General features: G+C 38.4%; 1 long non-coding RNA gene across 3 annotated transcripts in view; it reads left to right on the top strand.

Annotated features, from left to right (window-relative positions):
* The window catches only part of LOC132002716 (uncharacterized), a 257,669-nt gene that overhangs the window by 139,983 nt on the left and 98,375 nt on the right, over nucleotides 1-19,311 (top strand). The window contains exon 1 of one of the 3 annotated variants that reach the window (XR_009399980.1): nucleotides 5,701-5,722. The exons of the other annotated variants lie outside the window; for them this stretch is intronic. This is a non-coding gene — a long non-coding RNA (uncharacterized LOC132002716). Of the gene's footprint in view, nucleotides 1-5,700; nucleotides 5,723-19,311 lie in introns of those variants that run through there. 3 annotated transcript variants of the gene reach the window in all.

Genomic DNA, 19,311 nt, shown 5'->3' with positions numbered 1-19,311 from the left:
ATTGAATATGCTTGTTTTCCCTGTCTAGTTGACTGTATATGCTTGGGTCTATTTTGGAATGTCAGTTATGTTCATTGGTCTCTTTGTCTTTTTTTAATACCAATACCATGCTGTTTGACTATAGCTTTATACTATAGCTTGAAATTAGTAAATGTGATGCTTCATACTTTGTTCATCTTTCTCAGGGTTGCTTTGGTGGGTCTTTAGTGGTTCCACATAAAGTTTGGGAGTGTTATTTCTGCTTCTGTGAAAAATGCCATTGGGATCTCAATAGAGCTTTTGTCAATTCTATAGATTGCTTTTGATAGTTTAGACATTTTAACAATATTAATTCTTCCAATCTGCAAACACAGTATATCTTTCCATTTATTTGTGTTTTTTTTTCAATTTCTTTCATCAATGTCTTACAGTTTTCAGTTTACCTTCTTAGTTAAATTTAATCCTAAGCATTTTATTGTTTTTTTATGCTATTGTAAGTGGGATCAATTTCTTTATTTCTTTTTAAAAAATTTCATTGTTTATGTATATAAATTCTACAGATTTTTGTATGTTAACTGTGTATTCAAAAACTTGGGTGAATTCATTGATTAGATCTGTTTTGGGGTTGAGTCTTTAGGATTTTTTATATATAAAATAATGTAATCTGCACATAGAAAATATTTTACTTCTTCTTTTCCAATTCTGATACCTTTTATTCTTCTTGCCTGATTGCTCTGGCTAGGACTTCCAGTACTTTATTGAACAGGAATGGGGTGAATGGGCATCCTTGACTTGTTCCTGACTTAAAGGAACAGCTTCCAACCTTTCACCATTGAGCATGATGTTTGCTGTGGGCTTGTCATACATGGCCTTTATTATGTAGAGATATGTTTTCCTATGCCTAATCTATTAAGAGTTTTTAGTCATGAATGGAGGTTGAATTTTGTTGAATGCTTTTTGTGTGTCTAATGAAATGATCATACGATCCTTTTCCATTTTGTTACTGTGATATATCACATTGATTTGCATAGGTTGAACCATCCTTGCATTTCAGGGATAAATCCCACTTGATCATGATGACAGATTCTTTTAATGTGTTGCTGAATTTTGTTGAGAATTTTTGCATCTATATTCATCAGGGATATTGCCCTGTAATTTTTTTTTCCCCCTAGTGGTGTCCCCTTCTAGTTTTGGGATCAAGGTAATGCTGGCTTCATAAAATGGGTTTCTGGATATTCTCTCCTCTTGAAATTTTAAGAAGCATTGATGTTAACTCTTTTTTTTTTTTAATATTTGATAAAATTCATCAGTGAAAACATCTGGGCCTGGACTTTATTGAAGGATTTTTGGTTATTTTGTTCAATTTCCTCACTAGTAGTTGATCTATTCATATATATTTTTTTTAATTTCTTCTTGATTTGGCCTTGGTAGGTTGTATGTTTCTAAGAATTTTTTTTCATTTTTTTGTACGTTTTCTAGTTTATTGGCATATAATAGCCTTTAATAATCCTTTGACTTTCTCTAGTATCAATTGTAATGTCTCTTTTTTCATTAACAACTTTGGTGATTTGGGTTCTTTCTCTTTTTTCCTTGGTTAGTCTAGCTAAAATTTTGTCAATTTATTTATCTTTTCAAAGAAATAACTGTTACTTTGGTTGATCTTTTTTATTGTGTTTGTTTTATATTTCATTTAATACTGCTCCAGTATTTATTATTTCCTTTCTTCTAATAACTTTGAGTTCAGTTTGTTCTTTTTCTAGTTCCTTAAGGCATAGAGGTAGGGTGTTTATTTGGGACCTTTCTTCTTAATGTAGGCATTTATTGCTATAAACTACACTCTTAACTGCTTTTGCTGCATTGCATAAGTTCTGGTATATTGCATTTCCATTTAAAAAATTTTTTATGAACATATAATGTATTTTTAGCCCCAGGGGTACAGGTCTGTGAATCACCAGGTCTACACACCTCACAGCACTCACCATAGCACACACCCTTCCCAATGTCCACAACCCTACCACTCTTTCCCGAATTTTCTCCCCCCAGCAACCCTCAGTTTGTTTTGTGAGATTAAGAGTCTTTTATGGTTTGTCTCCCTCCTGATCCCATCTTGTTTCGTTTATTCCTTTCCTACCTCCCAAACCCCCCACGCTGCATCTCCACTTCCTCATATCTGGGAGATCATATGATAGTTGTCTCTCTCCGGTTGACTTATTTCGTTAAGCATAATACCCTCTAGTTCCATCCACGTCATCGCAAATGGCAAGATTTCATCTTTTGATGGCTGCATAGTATCCGTTGTATATATATACCACCTCTTTATCCATTCATCTGTTGATGGACTTCTAGGTTCTTTCCATAGTTTGGCTATTGTAGACATTGCCACTATAAACATTCGGGTGCATGTGCCCCTTCGGATCACTACGTTTGTATCTTTAGGGTAAATACCCAGTAGTGCAATTGCTGGGTTGTAGAGTAGCTCTATTTTCAACTTTTTGAGGAACCTCCATGCTGTTTTCCAGAGTGGTTGCACCAGCTTGCATTCCCACCAGCAGTGTAGGAGGGTTCCCCTTTCTCCGCATCCTCGCCAGCATCTGTCATTTCCTGACTCGTTAATTTTAGCCATTCTGACTGATGTGAGGTGGTATCTCATTGTGCTTTTGATTTGTATTTCCCTGATGCTGAGTTATGTGGAGCATTTTTTTTTTTTTATGTGTCTGTTGGCCATCTGGATTTCTTCTTAGCAGAAATGTCTGTTCATGTCCTCTGCCCATTTCTTGATTGGAGTATTTGTTCTTTGGGTGTTGAGTTTGCTAAGCTCTTTATAAATTTTGGATGCTAGCCCTTTATCTGATGTGTCATTTGCAAATATCTTCTCCCGTTCTGTCAGTTGTCTTTTGGTTTTGTTAACTGTTTCCTTTGCTGTGCAAAAGCTTTTGATCTTGATGAAATCCCAGTAGTTCATTTTTGCCCTTGCTTCCCTTGCCTTTGGTGATGTTCCTAGGAAGAAGTTGTTGTAGCTGACATTGAAGAAGTTGCTGCCTGTGCTCTCCTCGAGGATTTTTATGGATTCCTTTTTCACGTTGAGGTCCTTCATCCATTTTGAGTCTATTTTCGTGTGTGGTGTAAGGAAATGGTCCAGTTTCATTTTTCTGCATGTGGCTGTCCAATTTTCCCAACACCATTTGTTGAAGAGCCTGTCTTTTTTCCACCAGACATTCTTTCCTGCTTTGTCGAAGATTAGTTGACCATAGAGTTGAGGGTCTAATTCTGGGCTCTCTATTCTGTTCCATTGATCTGTGTATCTGTTTTTGTGCCAGCACCATACTGTCTTGATGATGACAGCATTGTAATAGAGCTTAAACTCTGAAATTGTGATGCCACCAACTTTGGCTTTCTTTTTCAATAGTCCTTTGGCTATTTGAGGTCTTTCTGGTTCCATATAAATTTTAAGATTATTTGTTCTATTTCTTTGAAAAAAATGGATGGTATTTTCATAAGGATTGCATTAAATATGTAGATTGCTTTAGTTAGCATAGACATTTTCACAATATTTGTTCCTCTAATCCAGGAGCATGGAACATTTTTCCATTTCTTTGTGTCCTCTTCAATTTCTTTCATGGGTACTTTATAGTTTTCTGAGTATAGATTCTTTGCCTCTTTGGTTAGGTTTATTCCTAGGTATCTTATGGTTTTGCATGCAATTGTAAATGGGATTGACTCCTTAATTTCTCTTTCTTCTTGCATTTCCATTTTCTTTTTGGTCTTAAGGAAATTTATTTCTCCTTAATTTCTTCTTTGATCCACTGGTTGTTTAATTTCCATGCACTCATGCATTTTTCAGTTTTCCTCTCATTATTGATTTCTAGTTTCATCCCATTGTGGTAAGAAAAGATACTTCCTGTGATTTCAGTCTTCTTATATTTGTTAAGACATGTTTTGTGGCCCCAACATATGATCTATCCTAGAAAATGTTTCACACATACTTGAGAAGAGTGTGTATTCTGCTATTGTTGGGTAAAATGTTCTGTATATATCTGTTAGGTTTATTTTCTCCATAGTGTTGTTCAAAACTGCTGTTTACTTATTGTTTCTTTTGTTTTGGTTGTCTCTTTCCCTTGTTTCTAGATGGTCTATCAGTTGTTGAGAGTGAAGTATTAAAGTCCCCAATTATTATTATATTACTGTTTATTTCTCTTTTAAGCTCTGTTAGTTTTTATTTTATTTATTTGGGTGCTCCAATATTGGGTGCATAAGTATTTATAATTATTATATCTTTTTGTTGTATTGATTCCTTTATCATTACATAATAATCTTCTTTAACTTTTTTTTTCTTTTTATCATTATTAGTTTAAAGTCTGATATAAGCATAGCTACCCCTGCTCTTTTCTCTTTTTTCTTTTTTGGTGAGCATTTGCTTGAACTATCTTTTTCCATCCTTTCATTCTTAGCCTATGGATGTCTTTAGAACTGAAGTGAATCTCTTTCTAGGCAGCATATTGTTGGATCTTGTCTTTATTTTTGTTTTTTAATCTATTCAACTATTTTTGTCTTTTGGAGAATTTAATCCACTTACACTTAAAGTAATTATTGATAGGTAAGGACTTACTGTTGCCAATTTGTTAATTGTTTTCTGGTTATTTTACAGATCCATTGTTCCTTGTTTCTTATCCTGCCTACTTTTTGTGTGTCTTTGTGTTTTTTGGTATCAGTATGCTTTGACTTCTTTTATCATGTTTTTTGTGTAGTAACTACTGGTTTTTCCCTTGTGATTACCAGGAGGCTTACCTAAAATATCTTAAACTTATAACACCTTATTTTAAACTGGTAACTATATAACTACAATAGAAGTTACACTTTATACTTTTACTTCTTCTCCCTCTCACATTTTATGTTATTGCTGTTATAACTTACATTTTTTTATATGTTGTGTTGCTAATGGCAGATAGTTGTATTTATGGGTATTTTCGCTACATTCATTTTTTAAAACTTTTAAATTAGAGTTGTGAGTTATATACCACTACTACCCCTTTGCAAAATCTATGACAATTTATTTACCATTATCAGGGAGATTTATGCTACCCTTTTGTGTTTTTATGATGTTAATTGGTGTTCTTTTACTTCTAGTCAAATAATTCCCTTAGCATTTTTTGTAAGGCTATTCTGGTGGTAATGAACTCCATTAGTTAGTTTGTTTGTTTTGTTTTTGGTTGGTTTTTTGTTTTGTTTTGTTTTGTTTTGAATTTTTCTTTGGAGGGGGGAGTCTTTATCTAAATTCCTGTGAAGGAGAGCTTTGCCAGGTATGAAATTCTTGCACTGAATTCTCTGGTCAGGTGAGGCCAGAGGTTTTGCTGTGCAGATGGAGGAAGACAGGCTGTGCTCTCTGTTCAGATGCCTGTATGTAGGGCTATTGAATGGGCTACATGGCTTGTTGTGTTCTCTGGTTAGATTCCCTGGTCAGATAGGCTAAAGGCTATATTCGAATTACACTCCCTGCTTAGGCACAAAAGGGGAAGCAACTCTAAAACCTGTAGAGCTGTTTGTTGTCTTGCAAACGAGTGGCTCTGTCTCCCAGCTTGAGCACCAGCGGGCCGGGTTTTGGCTTTGGGTGTTTTCACTGCCCTTCTGGTCAGAGCTGGAAGGCACTTTCCATGTGGGTGGAGCCATGACTCAGCACCTTGCCTGGCTGGGGACAAGCCAGGCTCAGGACCCACAGAACTCCAGATTGCGGCTCCAGATCAGGCAGGTCTGTGCCACAGTGGGTTCCCCAGTCAGTGTGTGCCTTCACCTTGTTTCTATAGATGAGCAAAGTCACTGGTTGGGGTTACTGCTTGGAAAGTCAGTCTGCCAGGATCCCCGAGTGCTGGTTGCTGCAGGCCCTTTCCTCCTTCTCTGTTGCAGATTCTCAGTGGTTGGGCCCAAAGATGACCCTGCGATCCCTTGCAGTATGAGATCAGAGTAGGGACTCCCACAAAGTGACCCAGAAAGCTGGGGAATCTGGTTGTCCCCACTGGAGTTTCTTTTCCACCTGGAGGGGTTGGAGACTCATGGGAAACCCCTCTATGTGGCACTGTGCTTTCGTGGAGGAGGGGCAGTGCGGTCACTGTGTGTAGTGTGCTTACTCGTCTTACTCTCCTCAGTCTGTCTTGGCCTCTCAGGTGCTTAGTGGTGCTTCAGCCTCATAGTCAAGCTCTGAGACTCTCTCATGGTGTCTTATTCTTGCATAGATGTTAGTCGTTCTTGTGTGGGGGGAGCAAGGTCAGGAACAAGGTATGTCACTATCTTGGTGATGTCAGTTGTCAACATCCTATTTTAACTCCTAAATCATTACTTCTGCTTCGCCTTTTAGGTACTGGTGGGATTCTTGGAAAGCCATTTTACCTCTCCAGGTTTTGCATTCTCATTTCTAAAATGCAGGGTTTTGACTGAATGGCCTTTAGAACCCCTCTGTAACTCTAATATTTTATGATTTAGCATAAAAGTTACGAAGTAACTGTTGTGTTGGGCTTGTAGTGCAGGTAGATGCAATGTTTTCTGTGATTATACATGGCAAGCCAGACATGCTCCAGTCAGAAGAGGGTCTCACTAGGATTCTGGAGTCCGTAAGTTCACATAGGCTCATTGGTTGGAGAAGCAGACAGTATGTGCATGGTGGTTGTTCAGAGCTCAACAGACCAAGGTGCATATGTGGGTGCTGCTTCTCCCTCAGTGTGTGACATTGGACTTAATACTTAAAATCTCATGTGTCAAATGTGCATAATGAGTTCCAGCTCAGAGGGGCTGATGGATAATTAAAAGAAGTACTGTGTAAATGCTTGATGTGGTTCTTGGGACATAGTACATGGTCAGTAGAAGTTTGTTATCATTCTTCATTCGTGTAGACGATCTCATGAATGATCTCTGTGGTCCCATCCAGCCTAAACAGTCGTAACTTTTATGACTTTGTGGAAAATGTAGTGGCAGATGATCTCCAGGATGTTTGGTTAGCTGGAGTTTGGAGAATGAGGCCAAAGATCATATGAAAGCTCTTAGCCTATGATAATGGTAAATGCTATTTTTGAATTATGATACATTTACTGACATACTGGAGGCCTTTTATTAAACTTTATTAAACTCGCATGTATTTCTGTTTTGCAATTGCACTGATATTTTTCTGGGAGGTGGGGAAGCCAGGGAAGTATTTTGTGACACCTCCTGCTAGAGGCCAAAGAGTTGTGGTTCTTAACCTATTAGAAATGCACTGCCTGAGGAAAATGGCTTCTTTAGCAAATCTGAAATGATCACAAAGGATGTAAGGTCCTATCTGGGCACTGATGGGGAGGAAGTGCTGGCTCCGGGCTGTGTCTCGCCTTGCTCACAACCTAGCTCTGGGTCCAAAGTCCACAAACCCAGGGCTCTTTTGCAGGATCTGCTTGCGGTAGACTCTTTGACTTGTGTGAGTGATTGTTCTTCTGGGTGCCCTGACCTGGACTCTGACCACCCGGGAACATCACTGGGAACCTTTGTGAGTCTCTCCAGCCTATGATTCAGCTTAGCGTGGCACGGCTGGGGCAGGATGGCGAAAGGTAGCTTGCATGTATGGACTGGTGTGGCTGGGCTTGGAAGGCCGCCTAGCAGAAGGCATAATTCTGATGATGCATTTTGAAGCCTGGTGCACAGTAACTGTCTCTTAAGGAGCTAGTTTACTATGATGTTTGCCCTTAAATCTGTTGTATCGCATGCCTGACTTTTAGGATGAAATTAAAAAATAAAACTGAAAGTTAAAGTAAGTTTTTCTCAAAATCAATGTACGACATAGTAAATTTTGAGGAGGACAATGCATACCAATTCAAAGGCTGTCTGTATTTAATAGTAAATAATGCAATCTATAAGCCAAATGAAATGATCTGTTCACTGCATGTCAATGGAATTTAGGGTCAATCCAAATTTAAGATAAGTGCCATACCTGGTGTATTTAACTGGGGCATCGCACTCTCTACCACGTGCCACCCACCCTTGCATACTTTCTCAATGGGCAGTATCAGTCTTTCTAGAGAAGAATTGTAAGGAGTTTTATCTGTTCAGGTTTAGGGGCCTCTTTGTGGCTCTGGAGTTACCATAGTATCTGTGAGACATCATCACCTGGCACAGGACGAGACTGCTGATTAGGGAGATTACTGATATGATTGAAGGCATCTAGAAGAATAATATCTTAAAAATTCAGTTATTCATTTTGAGCCCATTTAATCAGGTGCAATTAAAACAGAAGTTGAGAACTGAAATTAGAGAAGCCAAAATAAATCATATTTGACCCTCAGCTCCTACCAGGGACTTTTTATATGTCGGTCTTTGAGATCAAGTGAATGCCATCTCCCAGGAGTGGCCTGCTTGCATTGACCCCATACCTTCCAGTCTACCCGTGCCCGTGGCATGTGTCCTGTGGTCAAGCAGGACATCTTCCTTGTTATCGCTGCCATTTCCGACATATCTGGGCTTATGCATGGCTCTGATTTTGTTTGTCATGGTGAGCTACTCAATGCTGCAGTTGGGCTTCAAGTATCCTCTCTGGGTCGGAGCTGCCCATCATATGCAGTGCTAAGTCTAGTCTGCAGTGTGAATGGCCTGCCTAGGAGTGGATCCTCAGTTTGCACTAGCCTTTAGCACACATGCTCCTTTCTGACTTCTGGCTGCTCACCTGCTGCCACCCTGGGCTATGTCCCCACCTGTTGACATCCATGCTCCTTGGGTTGGTTTGGTGTGCTCCTGACCCTGGTTTGCCCACTCTCCTGTGCCTGCCTTCTCCCCTCATCTCCTTTATGTGTCACTGTCTTTATGTGATGATGCCACAGACCAATCCCTTTTACCCCTATTCTTCTCATAGAATGTTGCCCTAGAATCCTTGCTGGCTGTCCAGGCACAGGGTGTGTATGGAAGAACGGTGGGCTAGAATCAGACTCTGGTCCAGACTTTCCGCCTGCCAGCTGTAGAACCTCAAGTCACGTGACGTCTTTGCTTGCGTTTCTTCATCTGCAAAATGGGAATAATAACGATAATCATAGTACTTAACCTGCTTACCTTAGAAGTGATTATTAGGATTAATGATGCTGGGCATATTTTTGGATTTTTATTTGCTAGTCATGTATCTTCTCTGGAGAAGGGACTGTTCACTTCTTTTGCTCATTACAAAACAGGGTTGTCTTCTTTTATTAAGTTTTTAGAATTCTTTACATATTCTAGATACAAGTCTTTTACCAGATACATGCTTTGCAAAAATTTCTCCTGGACTGTGCTTGACATATCATTCTCTTAGTATCATTAGAAGAGCGAAAGATTTTAGTTTTGAAGAAGTTTAATATGTTATTTCATAAACATTATTGTTTTTCTTTTTGTGTCCCATTTAAGAATCTTTGCCTCCCCAAGTATGTTTTGCAACTGTTTTTTTTCCCTAGAAGTTTTATAATTTTTGTTTTCATATTTAGGTCTATCATTCATTTTGACCGTGTGTGTGTATACACATGCCGTGTGATGTCAGGGTTGAAGTTCGTCATTAGTCATTAATGAAATAACCACAATTTGCTATCACTACGTAGCTATAAGAATAGATAAAACTAAAGACTGGCCATACCAACTGTTAATGAAGATTTGGGGAGTCGAAGCCTTATATACTCTTGGTAGGAATGCAAAATCCTACAACCACTTTGATAAACAGTTTGATCGTTTCTTAAAAAGTTAAACCTACAATTAATCTAGCTGTGTAGATATTTACCCCCAAAGAACTGAAAGCATATATCCCTACAAGGACTTGCCCATGAATATCTACAGCTGCTCTATTTGTAATTGCCCCAAATGGAAACAACTTAAACATCCAATCCATAAGAGAATGGATAAATAAATTGTGGTATATCCATAAAATGGGATACTAATGAGCAACAGCATGGCTGAATCTCAAAATAATTATGGTGAATAAAAAAGAGATAGATATCATATAAGTCCATCCAAATAGAATTTTAGAAAATATAAACTAATCAATAGAAACAGAAAGCAGACCAGTGGTTACCTAGAGATGGGGTGGTGGAGTCAGCGTGGAGTGGTTATGAAGGGGCGTGAGGAAGGTTTGTGGGGGTACATTCACTGCCCTGAATGTGGTGATGGCTTCACAGAGCGTACATATATGAAAACATACTAAACTGTATGCTTAAAAACATGCAGTTTATTGTAGGTCAATCATCTTACTAAAGTTGTTAAATGGGGAAAAACTGGAATAAATATCTACCTATATAAAGAAAAAAAAAAAAAAAAAAGAAGGGGGGTGGATTACAAGTCCCCAGTGGTGTAAGGCCCAGAAAATTGCATGGATAGCCTTAATCTGGTCTTGAAATGTGTATTGTCATCATTATCTATACCACATAGACTAGGAGAGTTTCCAGGAAGAGTTTCCAGTTACTGGGGGTGGGCCTCAGAATCTAGTTTTCCCAACTCCACCCAGTGGAAAATGTCCAGTTAAGATTCTAACACACACGGCTGGACAAAGGCCTGATTGCATGCTAGGACATGACTGCACACTGTGATCCTCAAGGTATTTCTCTTGACCATATCCCAGTCCTCTCATAATTCTCTCACACTCCCAACAAAGAAAGCAGTAGCTTAAAGTGCAAAGGTTTACCTGTATTTAGGAGTTCCAGACCCAGCTGTAGAGCAGAATTACAGGGAGCTTTTGGGAAATGCGGATGGCTTGTTCTGTACCTAGAGACTCTGATTCACTTGACCTACATTCTTAAAACTCCTCTGGTGATTCTAGGTGATTCTAAGGTACAACTAGAGTTTGAGCCCCATGTTGGGTATAGCGATTACTTAAAATATATAGGGATGCCTAGGTGTCTCAGTTAGTTAAGCATCTATCTTTGGCCTAGGTCATGATTCCGGGGTCCTGGGATTGAGACCCACGTCGGGCTCTCCGCTCAGTGAGGAGCCTGCTTCTCCCTCTCTCTTTACCTACTGATCCCCCTGCTTGGGCTCTCTCGCTCTGTCAAATAAATAAATAAAATCTTAAAAATATATATATATAAATATATATATAATATATAATAAAAATATATATATTAAAAGATATATATATATATATATATATATGGTGCAACTAGAATTGAGAAGGACTCAAGTGGAGAGCTTGGACCCTCTACCATCACCTGCCTCACCCCCGTGGCGGTGTCATTTCCTAGTTCATTCTGTGCATCTCTAACTTTCTGTTCAATCAGTGTTAGAAAGTAGTTGGGCGGGACCAATTATGGTAATGATGGTGATGATGATAATAGTAATAATAGATATTCAAATAGTGTTTGGCCTTTTTTCAAAAAATTTCCATGAGCATTTTCTCATTGTGTCTCATAAATAATGTGAGAAGTAGGTAAGAGAGAATGATATTATTTGTAACCCTTTTTGTCTTTTTCCTAAATAATTATAAGTACAATAAATGGTCACTTAAGGATGTTTTAAGAAAAAAATATGGAAAACTAGGAATAGAAAAAATTCATCTGTAATCCAACCTCTCAGAGAAAACCAGGGTCAACATCTGTTTTCTTTTAATGCAGTTATAATATATGCACTTAATTTTTTTAAACAACATTGGGCACAAGCTGTTTCACTGTTTTGTGACCTGGTCTTTTTACTTAATACATTATAATCATTTCCCCATATCCATAAATATGTTTTGAGAATATTTTTAGTGACTGTTTTCTAGTACATTTCACAGAAACATGATTTATTTAACGAGTTCCCTGTTGTTTGACAGCAGTTTTTCAAGTTTTCTGTATTAAAAAACTATATCTTTGGGGCACCTGGGTGGCTCAGTCAGTTAAATGTCTGACTTTGGCTCAGGTCATGATCTCAGGGTCCTGGGATTGAGCCTCATGTGGGGCTTTGGGCTCAGTGGGGACACTGCCTCTCCTTTTGCCCCTCCCCCTGTTTGTGCACTTGCTCTCTCTCTCAAATAAATAAATAAAATCTTAAAAAAATATATATGCATGTATGTATATATATCCTTATGTGGAGTACCTGGAACCTCTCCTATAGGTCCAGCAGGGGTATAAATTCATACAGTTATTTTGGAAAATGTTTGACAGTATCTACTAATGTGAGTATGTGCATATCCTATGATTCAGCAAATCCTCTCCCAGGTACATACCTATAAATATGTGTACATATGTTCAACATAAGATGGGTACAAAAGTATTCATAGTTGCTCTTCTAGTTATGGCCCTTACTGGACAACCCAAATATTCCTAGGTAATAGATGTGTAAATTAACTATAGTATATTCATGCACTGGAATACAATATAGCAACAAAAATGAACACATTACAGGGGTACCCGACATCACGATGACTCTCACAAACAATAGTGAGAAAAGCCTGACATAAAGAATACACAGAAACACAGCATGATTAGTTTATCCTGTTGGAAATTAGATTAGGGATTACCTTCATGGAAGGTGTAAAAGAAGTTTTGGGTTTGTTTCTAGGTTTGGTTGGCGATGAAACTGTCCACTTTATGAAAACTGATTGAGCTGTATTTTTATGATCTATATATTTTCCTGTACATTTATTTCAATAAAATTGACCAAAGCTTACTAGACACTTTAAAGACAACTCTTGCTATCTCTTTCTTTTGACTGGGGGAAATGTGGCTTTGAGAGCTGTTGTGAGCTGAATTGTTCTCCCCTGCAACCAAATTCTTATGTTGAAGCCCTAACCCCTTGTACCTCAGAATGTGACTGTTTGCAGATCAGGACTTTAAAAAGATAAAAAGGTAATTAAGCACAAATATATATGGTCATAAACAATCCAATCTGACCCGTGTCCTATAAGAAGAAGAGATTAGAACACAGAAATACATAGCCCAAGAGATGCCCAAGTCAGGATGCAGTGAGACGAAGGCTACATATAAGCCAAGGAGAGAGGTCTCAGGTGGAACCAAACTTGCTGACACCTTGATCTTAAACTCTAACCTTCAGAATTGTGAGAAAATAAATTTCTGTCATTTAAGATGCCCAGTCTGTGGCATTTTGTTGTGGTAGCCCTAGCAGACTTATGTAAAAATTGAGTCTTTTTTTTTTCTTTTCAATATCAAACATATATTATGTAGCTGAGCAGGACTTGAATATCCATTGTCCAACTTTAAATTTTACTGTCTCATCAACACCCACATGAGAGACTGATAGTGGTGCTGTGAGGCAGCTAAGGAAAGCACCATCTCCATGGATCAGCTGCCCTTATCAGGAGGAAATGTTTCTGAGTACCCAACAGGTCACATTCTAAAAGCAAGCCAGGGGCATGTGGCTGGCCCATTTGGAAGAGCACTTGACTCTTAATCTTGGGGTTATGAGCTCAAGTCCCCATTGGGTGGAGAGATTACTTAAATTTAAAAAATAAATAAATAAAAGGAAACCAAAGCATCCTTCCCTTCTGTCAGGTTACTTGCTCGGGTGTGATGACTGCCTCATTCAGAGGAGACTTGCTGAAGGAAGGTGCATTTTTTCTTCCCCCAAACTCAGAACTTTTGAGAGGCAGTGCTGGTTAGTAATTAATTGTTGTTGGTCATTAAAGTCATCTCATCTTTTGAAACATCCTGGGAAATGGCTGAGAGTGATAGAAATGCTATTTCCTGTTCCTCTTGCTACTTCCATCCCCTCAGATTTGGCCTTCTGGGAGCTGAAACATTTTGTTTTTACATTTATCTGTCAGTGATATTATAATGTTAGCATTTTAAGGGCTTATCATATTAGGACTTCCTCAGGATATTAAAACATCTGTTTCTAACTGCAAAGAGAAGAGAGGAAAAAAATAACATGTATTTGACTTTTAATCCTAAATGTAACAGAATAATATGTATGTTGACCTGACTAGCTTCTGGAATTTTCCTGATAAGCATGTAGAATAAAGGGATCAGAAGGGGATTTGGAATATAAGTTAGGGAAGGTCACCCATCCTGTAGGATCTGAATTTGCCCTACTTTGGAAAGTGTATACAATTTTCTTTGAGTTCAACAAGTATTAGTTGAGATTGTACTCCTTGTTGGATATCATATCATATCATAAATAGTGTAAGAGGGGGGTCCCTTCTGTTAAAAGATTTTGAGCTTGTTGTGTTGATAAGTAAAGTGGCTTTGCCTATGATTTCCATAGCTTATGCCTTAAGAGAATTTTCAGGCTGTGCTGTGGAAAGAGAGTACCTAGGAGGGGACTGGTGGTCCTTCTGGGTTGAAAAGTCAGAGCTGAGAGGTCTTCAGGGTTCAGAGAGCAGAGCACAAGAAAGGAGATTGCCACACGGAAAAGAAACTCCAAAGATCTACAGCAGTCCCCTTGAGCATTCAAGTGAGTTCTGCTCAGTGTACGTAAATGAGGAAACGACTTTCAGGGAGGGAAAGAACTACCTAAAAAGACTAGAGGGAGCAATGCCCAGCATTCCTGCAGGACCAGGAATAGTGTCTGTCTACACCAGCTGGGCTGGAAAAACTCATAACACATGGGGCATGAGGTAGAGTCCTCAGAAGAGTTGTCCTCAGTAATGGACTAGTTAGCTATAGATTGTACACTGCTCTGGTCTTGTTTAAAAAATCTTAAAAGCAAGACCCCCAAATAATAATTTTTCCAGTTAACAAAAGTGTGCCAGAACAAAATATAAGAATTTAGGAATACAAAAATATTCAGAAACATGATAAAATTCATAATGTCTGGTGTCCAATAAAAAATTACCAAGCTTGTAAAGAAGCAGTAAAATATAAACAAAATGAAGATAAAAACCAATCAGTTGTAACTGACACACTTAACTCCACAACTGAAAAATGCTAAAACTGTCAGACAAGGACATTAAAACAGTTTTCATAATTGTATTATAGATTCAAAAAGGTAAATAAAATACCCAAATCTCTAGGGATGAAAACTACAATATCTGAGATGAAAAATACACTGGATAGGTTTAAAGGTAGATTACACATCGCAAAAGTAAAGATTTTAAATTTGAAGGCCTAGAAACAGAAACTATCCAAGGTGAGACACAGAAAATAGAGTGGAGGGAGGTGGGTGTGAAGCACCAGTGAGCTGTGGAATAAGTTCAAGCATCATATTTGAACTAGATTCAGAATCCTCCAGGGTGGAGGGGAGTAGAAAGATTTTTGAAGAACCAATGGCTCAAAGTTTTTAAAATCTGGTGAAAACTGTCAACTCACAGATCCAGAAAAGTTCAATGAATCCCAAGAATAAGACACATTAAGAAAACTACATCATCACCTCCTAATCAAATTGCTCAAAATCATTGATAAAGAGTTAAAAAAATCACTGATAAAGAGTAAATATTAAAAGTAACCGGGAAAGGAAGGAAGAAGGTAAGAAGGGAAAAAATAAGAAATGTAGCAGATTTCTTCTTGGAATTATTCAGGGGTGGGATCAGTGGAACAATATCTCTACTAAAAGAAAAAAATCCATCAGTTTAATATCTATATACTGCAAAAATATCTTTTTAAAAAATGAAGACAAAATACAGAAATTTATAGACGTTCAGGTGTTGAAACACCTCATTATCAGCACACACATTATAAAGAATTTCATTTATTTATTGATTTATTCATTTTGATTTTATTTACTTATTTGACAGAGAGATCACAATTCGGCAGAGAGGAAGGCAGAGAGAGAGAGGGGAAGCAGGCTCCCCACTGAGCAGAGAGCCAGATGTAGGGCTTGATCCCAGGACTCTGGGATCATGACCTGAGTTGAAGGCAGAGGTTTAACCTACTGACCCCCAGATGCCCCTGTAAGGAATTTTTTTTTTTTAAGATTTTATTTATTTTACAGAGAGAGAGATCACAAGTAGGCAGAGAGGCAGGCAGAGAGAGGAAGGGAAGCAGGCTCCCTGCTGAGCAGAAATCCCGTTTCGGGGCTCAATCACAGGACCCTGGGATCATGACCTGAGCCAAAGGCAGAGACTTTAACCCACTGAGCCACCCAGGCACCCACCCCCCATATGGAATTTTAAAAGAAATTTTTCAGGCAGAGGTAAATAGTATCAGATGGAAGTCTGGCTATATGTAGAAATGAAGAACATCAGAAATTTATAACAGCAAATGAAATTTTTTTTCTTATTAAAATCTCTTTAAAATGCATGACAGCAAATTAAACCCAACATAAGCAAAAGAAGGAAAATAATAATGACTAGAATGGAAAACAATGAAATAAAAAAAAAGAAGGAAAAGAAAAACAATGAAACCAAAAGCTGGTTCTTTGAGATAATAAAATGAATAGACCTATAGTCAGAGTGGTCAGGATAAAAAGAGGACACAAATCACCAATATCAAGAATGAGAAAGGTGGCATCTCCAGAGATTCTATAGATATTAAAAGGATAATAAGGGATACTATGAATAACTTTATGCCAATAAATTTGACAACTTAACTGAAATGGGGAAGCTTATTGGGAGGCAAAAGCTATCAAAACTCACTTAAGAAGAAATAGATAGCCTGAATAGCCATATACCTATTAAAAATACTGAATTTGTAGTTTTAAAATCTTTTCCTAAAGAAAACTCCATATTGTTGCAGCATTTTTCCAAACACTAAAAAAAGCAATTATTCCGGGTGCCTGGGTGGCTCGGTGGGTTAAGCCTCTTTCTTTGGCTCAGGTCATGATCCCAGGGTCCTGGGATTGAGCCCCACATTGGGCTCTCTGCTCAGCGGGGAGCCTGCTTCCTCCTCTCTCTCTCTCTCTGCCTGCTTGTGATCTCTCTCTCTCTGTCAAATAAATAAAATAAAATAAAATAAGCAATTATTCCAACAATACCAAAATTACAAACCCTTCTAGAATATGGAAGTGAAAGAAATGCATACCAACTTATTCAAAAAGACCAGTACTACCCAAATACCAAACCAGAAAAGACATTACAAGAAAAGCAGTCTGTACACCAATATCACTCATAAATATAGATGCAAAAATTTTAAAGCAAATTTTAGCAAATCTAATCCAACAATGTATAAAAAAAGTACATCATGGCCATGTGGAATTTATCCCAAGAATGCTGCCTTAACATTCCCAAATCAATCAATTTAATTCACCATATTATAAAAAGGAAAAAAAAAAACTATAGTATCATCTCAACAGATGTACAAAAAAAGCACTGGGTACAGCCCCACATCTGTAGTTGAAGAAAAGTTTCTGGTACACAAGAAGTAGACTGGAACTTCCTCTTTCTAATAGAAAGCATCTACAAAAACCTAGTTAACATTATGCAAAATTAATGTAAAATGGATCATAGATCTAAATGTAAAGCCTAAAACTATAAACACCTGGAAGAAAATGTGGGAGAAAACAGACCTCAGAATATGAAGAGCCAGAGGAATTGCTTACTGGAAGGACTCTGCCATTTATGCAAAAGTTGAGATTGGATACAAAAAGGGCAGGTCAAACAAGTGGACTTTCTTCTGATGCCCCTTTACAGAGGCCCCCGGAAGAACAATATTCCTTTTTTGAACTCGGTGCTTAATAGCCCTTGAAGGCAATAGTGTGTCTCCATCAAGGCAAAGCAGCCAGTATAGGTGAGGTTTCAAGGGGCCCAGTCATTGTCAGTGGGACCGGGTAGAATGCAAGGTGTAGATAGCAGGAAACACAGGAGGGGCTGTATCAGTGCATGAAGGTGCACACTACCTGAGGTCAGGTGAGCTTCCATAGTTGGATTACAGTGCTCTGCTCATCAGAGGCAAGGCCAGGGTCGAGCATCGTCTCTGTATAGGGAGTGGAGTATGTGTGAAGACCATACACATATTAACACCAGACTATGTTTATGCGTGTTGTCAGTATAATTATTTTCATGTTATAGGGTCGTAGAAGTTATGTCACTGCTTCTGATGACTGTTGTGTGTGTGTTTTCCATTATACCATCTGTCTCCATAAAAGCAAGCAGGGTTTTGCTAGCTTACAAAGAATAACTTGGATTTCTCTGCAGGACTTGCAAGTATAAGCTCTCCGCCACCTCCCCCACCCCAATTCTCTCTCTTTATGAAAAAGCAGTTATTAAAAATTCTTGGCAAATCTCAAGTGTACTACATGTTTGGAGGCGAGGCCTCCAAATACCTGGGAATACCTGAACTGTGTCCGCCATGAGTGTTTCTTAGAAGAAAGTTGTGAGGATGAGCCCATCTTTGGCCTGAAATAAAAGAGATTTATGGACAAATACAGGGTTGCTGACTGCAGGTGAAGTGAGCCCTCAGCATCACCAGCCTGAGAAGTGATGGAAAACAATAAATCACGATATTACAGAAGAGTTTTGTGATTCTTTCAGAGGATCCATTTCTGATCACAGCCTATCTGCAGAGCAGATGTATCACATTGGTGGAAGTCTGGCTTGCTTGCAAAGTTAACTCTGATACGTTCAGGGAAGGAACAGTGAATCAAGTACCTGTGATTTTCAGCAAAGGGAAAAACTATTCCTATACTGATAATAGTATGTAGAGTCCCTCCAAAATAATACCTTTGGCTGAAAGTGTCATTGCCCTAATGCTTGCAAAGTGGGGACACAGCTACTAGTAGCTTTCACAGTAGAAGCTAATGCACACAGAGAGAGAAGATTTATTTCCTCCTTACTGGTTTTATTATCTTGTGGCATGTATAATGAAAGGTTTTTTTTTAAGGCCTGTGCTATCTTTTAAAAAGCATTTTTTTTTTGTCATTAAGAATTTAAAAAATCCCCACTGTAGTAGAGACATTCTTTATCCAGATTCAGTGATTAGCGACATGTAGCCATATTTGCTCCATGTATCTCTTTTTTCCTCTCCATTAATGAATATCTTCCTGAGAGATCTTTCTCAGTGAGAAGTCATTTTAGAACCTTTGTTAGGTCCTTGTTGGCTAAGATAAGCTTAATACTCTTATTAGTTGTTTAAAGGTTTGTTCGATTAGGATGCAGCCTCCTCCTGTAGCTTTCTTTCCCAATAAATCCTACATGAATTCTATGTTGTAGACAATTTTAATTAGTTATAATCCCTGGATACATATTGGAAGTTTATGCCCCTGCTTATGACATTTTTTTCCCTTTCCTTTAATTTTTTTTTTTTTTTTTAAGAGAGAGAGAGATAGAGAGAGCTCATTAGCCCGAGGGTAGGGGTGGGGGGTGGGGGAGAATCTCAAGCAAAATTCCTGCAGCACAGAACCTAATGCAGGGGTCCCTCCCACGACCCTGAGATCATGGCCTGAGCTGAAATCAGGAGTGGGACACTTAACTGACTGAGCCACCTAGGCACCCCTAAGCCATTTTTTCCGCCTTGTATTTTCCTGCACTCTACTTCTGACATGCAAAGTCCTGCCCACTGGGCAGACCCT

This window comes from Mustela nigripes, chromosome 15, assembly GCF_022355385.1.
Source record: "Mustela nigripes isolate SB6536 chromosome 15, MUSNIG.SB6536, whole genome shotgun sequence".
Classification (NCBI taxonomy): domain Eukaryota; kingdom Metazoa; phylum Chordata; class Mammalia; order Carnivora; family Mustelidae; genus Mustela; species Mustela nigripes.
This window is presented reverse-complemented; position numbering and strand designations above follow the sequence as displayed.